This window comes from Sorex araneus, chromosome 1, assembly GCF_027595985.1.
Source record: "Sorex araneus isolate mSorAra2 chromosome 1, mSorAra2.pri, whole genome shotgun sequence".
Lineage (NCBI taxonomy): Eukaryota > Metazoa > Chordata > Mammalia > Eulipotyphla > Soricidae > Sorex > Sorex araneus.
The window spans coordinates 93,788,833-93,794,832 of record NC_073302.1 but is presented as its reverse complement, the minus strand read 5'-3'; positions in this window follow the sequence as shown (position 1 = coordinate 93,794,832).

Sequence of the window (6,000 nt, the reverse complement as noted above, 5' to 3'; positions counted from 1 at the left end):
AGGAGTAATTCCTGCATGCAGAGACAGGAGTCTCCCCTGGTCATCTCTGGGTGTGGCTCCAAAAAAATTTTTTTAAGTGTATCAGGAAGGAAAACAAAGAAAAATGATCACTTTTTTTCTTTATCTACTGGGGATTGCTCACTAAAGTTAAAAATAATTTTTGAAATGCTGCTCTTACATTGCTTCAATAGAGTGTTCTATTGGTATTTAAAAAGATATCTCAGATAATGGGTTATTTAGTGTAGCAAAAGACCTCCAGACAATTAATATGATTTACCTTCATGAAAATTAAAGAACCTAAGATCTACCTATGACAAATAATTGCCACCTAAGCCAATAGAGTTCTGGACTCAAAAGCCTATGGGAAACTATTATTTTAGTTCTATTTTTTATATTAATTTACATCCAGTTGAATTTAAAACTTTGAAAAGACCTCCTAAGCATGTATTCATAAGGAGCTCATCTGTTTTATTCTTACAAATCCAAATTTCTAGAATTACATAATTACCAGTATTAAAATTTATTAAATGATCGGTGTTACTGTCGCATTAAGATGTACTCTGGTGGTGGGACTGGGGCGATATTCCAGTGAGGAGGGCATTTGTCTTGCACATGCTTGTCCTGGGTTCAATCTCCTGCATCCCACATGGTTCTCCAAGCACCATCAGGAGTAATTCCTGAGTGCAGAGCCAGGAATAACCCCTGAGCATTGACAGTGTGACCCAAAAAGAAAAGAGAATAAAAGATATATTCTGGTAGAACTGGAGTCATAGCACAATAGGTAGAGGGCTTGCCTTGTACATGACTGACCAGTTAGCTCCCTGGAGCCATATATGGTCCCCTGAGTACCGCCAGGAGTGAGCCCTGAATGCTCAAAAACCAACACACACATACATACACACACAAAATTATTTGTCTATTAAGGTGTTGTTGAATCTGAAACCGCAACTCCCCAACCCAGAGAAGTTCTAGGTGTCAGTGACCTGTTTTCAATTTTTTAGCAACACCTCCAACCCTGCACAGAAACCCAAAGGGGAATGAGTGGAGTCCTAGCTTCACTCTTTACTGCCCATATATGTGATCATGTAGTTTCACACCAGTGTCCCTGTAAAGTCCACAGTCCTGTGGTAACCCTCACAGCGATATAGACCTCATCACTATTTCCTATGGGAGTGAACTGACTTTATAGTGAATAACTGACTTTATAGTGAATATACAGAAATTCACTCCAGAGAGCAGCAGCCACAATGAGGTAGCTGCATGAAAGCTCACCAAGCCTGAGTATGACAGAAATATACCAGAAGGCTCTCCCAGCACCAACCAGCTCTAGAACCTCTCAGAGAAAAACTTTATGGACACCAGGATTCAGATATGTAATGAGCTCAAAGAAGCAATAATACAGTGGGACAGGTACAAGAAAGTGTAAGAGCAGAAATAAGAAAACTACATTCAGAAATAACAGAACTGAAGAGTTTGGTAGGTGAAATAAAATGCTCAATGGAAGCTTCAAGAGCAGAGTGACAACAGCTGAAGAAGAAAGTAGTGAACTTTATTATGGGATGCAGAAAACTTCAATAAACTTCAGGAGACTGTAAAGAAGTGAACAGCACACCAGAGAACTAGGGCATGAGTTCAAGAGAAATAACATAAGAAACAGTGGAGTCCCTGAGAAACAGGAAGAAGAATATGATGAAAAATCAGTAGTCCAAGAAATTATAGAAGAGATTTTCCCAGACTTGATAGTACATGCATTGAGATTTGAGAGGCACAAGGGCCCCAGTTACGAGGAATCCAAATTTTAAAAGTCCAAACAGAAAAGACATATTGTAATCAAAATGGCAAACAACAATTTTAGAATGTTTTATATATGAAACCCTGCCATTACAATATTGTAAATCATGACATCTAAAATAATTTTTTTAAAATATTGGTTTTGGTTTTTTTTTTTTTTTGCCTTTTGGGTCACACCCAGTGATGCACAGAAGTTATTCCTGGCTCATGCACTCAGGAATTACTCCTGGCGGTGCTCAGGGTACCAATTGGGATGCTGGGAATCGAACCTGGGTCGGCCATGTGCTAGGCAAACACCCTACCTGCTGTGTTATCACTCCATCCCCTTAAAAAAATATTGTTAAGAAAAAAATATGCAAATAGGTAATAAGGCTTTCTATCGTTAGTCATTCTTTTGGGAAAATAGACATTGTTATTCACTATAAAGTCAGAAATGATGGACTGGTCCCCAGTACCACATATGGCCCCCAAACCCCATCAGGAGTGATTCCCTGAGTATAGAGTCAGCATAGCTGGGGATGGCCTATAAAAGAAAGAAAATCTAAGATGATCCCTTACTAGACTTTGAGGTCCTGATGGAGTATGCAGTGATCAGGAAGTAAGTCACATTTACAATCCAAACAAATTCCTCCTCTGAGCTACTTTGGGCATCGGCTTTTATGTCTCTGCTGTCGACTCATTTTTGGAATTATTTTTACCACTACATTTGCTGACCAGTTTTAGCCTCTCTCACCTATGATTCCTCAGATGCTTTGTTCAATATTAACAAACTCTAACACACAAAGGTGAAAGATCAGCTCTGAAATATGAAAGTATTATGTCTAAATGTTACAAACAAAGTCAGCAGTAAATCATGCTGAAAAGAAGCAGAGTCATAAATACAAGACAGAGGTTATAGATCATAATTCACAGCCTGGAACTCCACCATCCAAGAGAGTTAAGTAAAAGCAACAAATAATGTAGGTCAGAGATCTGAGGTTTGGTTTGAAAAGTCCAGAAATATTCAGAGTTCAGAAGCAAATGCAAAAGATAAAGGTCACAAACAGATGAGCTAGGTATCATAGTAATCTTTTTTTATTAATTTTTTATCATCATAGCAAGTACTATACTTAAATTACTAAACATTTCTGGCTTTTGCTTAGTTCTTTCAGGTAACTACAGGAAGAAATATTATATGAATAATTTAGAAATGCAGGAATTAAAATCTCACATGTTAATTAAAAGTGCTTCTAGTATCGTAGAGGCAAAATTCTGAAAAACTTAAAGTTGACAAAACAAAACTCACATGCATTCTTCTAATATGTGGCAAGGTAAAAATATTATCTAGTGGGTCAGAAAGATAGTAGAAGGGTATGGTGTCTGTCACAGACTTTGGTTTGGATTCCCAGCACTGAATATGGTTCTCCAAGCACCAACAGAAATGGCCCCTGAACCCAGAGTCAGGAGTGATCCCTGAGCATCATCAGGTGTGGACCTCTCCAAAAAACATATGTGTCATATATATATGCATATTTTATATATAATCTAGATATCTTTCAATATATGAGAGTAAACTGTTGACACAAAAGAGTGATTTACTCTACAACAAATAAAAAACTGCACCACAAATCTAAATGTCAGCTTTCTTGTCCAGTTATGAAGTTGATTGTCATTTAATACAACTAATGGTGTGTATCTCACAGTGATTCAATAAAAATTAAACAAAATCAAATAAAAATAAAATAACTAATGGTTATATATCATATTTTTCTTGCAGTAAAGCATAATTATAATGTTAGAATTAATGAACCATATTGATACTCTTAAATGAAATGAAGTGATAACCAAGTAAATATTACATAAATAAGTAATTACTCAAGCAATTAATGACTCTCTAATTGTGGAGTGTATATTTGAAAATACTAATTCCTCTCAACAACCTTAACTCACTGACCACATGGGAAATTTTAGACTGAAATCAAAATTCTTTTCCATACCACTAAGAGAGTTTTGAATACACAGTGTAAGTTATAGTATAGGTGACTTAAACATGAGAATAAGTAAACTGTAACTGCATCTCATGGTGATTCATTTAAATTAAAAAATTTTTTTAAAAAGAGAATAAGTAAACAATGTAATCTTTTTTCTACTGTGTGCATATACAGCAAGTGCATGAAATATTATATGGTAATAGGTAACAATATTTGTAAAATATTATAAACAGACATAAAATATCTGGTGGTCAGTCACTGTCACTGCCACTGTCATCCTGTTGCTCATCGATTTGCTTGAGTGGGCACCAATAACATCTCCATTGTGAGATTTGTTACTGTTTTTGGCATATCGAATACCTCATGGGTAGCTTGCCAGGCTCTGCCGTGCGGGTGAGATCTCAGTCTCTGGTGGTCAGTATAATGAGAAAAATTTATATGTGGGACAACTCATTTTTTGACTCATGCAGATGAGATATAATTATTCAACCCTATAATCCTAATTTAATTATGGACAAAGATTAATATTTGTTACTTCGTTTTAAAAATAAAATATTTTAATCTTTTATAATGGAAGGATGAATGGGGGAGAAATGGCAACAGGAAATTCCTAGTTGTCATTTTCTTGGGTGTTGGGGGCCATACCTGGCAGTGCTTAAGGAACAAGATGGTTCTGAGGATCAGTTCCAAGGCTCTTACGTGCAAAGCATGTACTCCCTTTGAGCCACCTCTCTGGTCCTAAGTTTAATCTTTTCATCACACAGTTTTAGAAACTGAAAAATACCAGATACATTTTGAAATTTATAGGAGACATTGGTTGGGGCCAGAGATAGTATAGGGGTTAAGGTGCATGTCTTGCGTGTGACTAATCCCAATTCAGTCCCAGCACTGGAGGGTCCCCTGAGCATTGCTGGAGTGGCTCAGGCAATCCCTAGCACCACAGAGTCGGAACGGCTCCACATCCTCAGACCCTTGCACTGAACAGTTGATTAAGAATCTCTACAAGTGATCCCTAGGCCTCTTCCTGAGGACCACTGGGGAGACATCCTCAATGAGAGAGGGGGGGGGGGAGGGAGGGAGGGAGGGAAGGAGGGAGAGAGGGAGAGGGAGAGAGAGCAGTAAGAATCTGGTGTAATGGGGGCTGGAGTGATAGCACATCAGGTAGGGCGTGTGCCTTGCATGCAGCTGAACTGGGTTGGCATTCCATATGGTCCCCCAAGCACCACCAGGAGTAATTCCTGAGTGCAGAGCCAGGAGTAATCCCTGAGCATCGTCAGGTGTGACCCAAAAGGAAAAAAAAGAAAAAGGAATCTGGTGTAATAGTGTAGTATAAAAATGAAGCATTTGGGAATATGATGAACTTACTTTCCTCTCCCTGAAAAAGTCACTAGACTCATTAGCAAAGATTAAGAAGGAAAAAAAAAAAACCTCACCTCACCTGTTTTCAAATGACATAAATAACCTGTTACCCTAAACAAAGGGATTTTTTTCTTTGTTTTGCATTTCTTCACAAAAATAATCGCATAAGTTTTCATTCAAATCTACATGAGATCTAAATCTGGACTCAAGAAATTTGGCCCTTTTTTACACTGGCTTCCCCTATTACTACTCTAACACTTCCTAATTTTTTTTTCTGAGACATATCACACACATCTATCTATCTATCTATCTATCTATCTATCTATCTATCTATCTATCTATAACATACAGGCATGCAGGCATGCGCGCACACACACACGCACACATACACACATGTGAATGCACACACAAGGAAGTTTGTTAAGGACCAGCAGAAATGAGAAGACATGTTAGAGATCATGAGTCTGTGTTAGACTTTAACTAGAGTTTCTTATGTTTAGTAACAAACATTTCAGTTGATATAAGTAGGCACCATTACTTCTCTCCTTTTTACTGATATGCCTCGAAGGATATGTACAGTTACATAATTTTCCTAGGCTTGAAGGTTAAAAAATAAATTACCCATTAGATTTACAAACAGTGTGAAAGTACTTTAAATAAATCTGAAGCTGAGTTTGCTCTGGAGAGTGTTAAACCATCAGAGATTTTCCTGACTGGGGAGATTGTCAGGCCTCTCTGCAGTGAACAAGGCTGAACTTCTCTTACTTAACCTCTTTAAACTCCTGTTTTCATTTGTAAAATCACTGTATCACTGTATCACCATCATCCCGTTGCTCATTGATTTGCTCGAGCGGGCACCAGTAACGTTTCCATTTGTCCC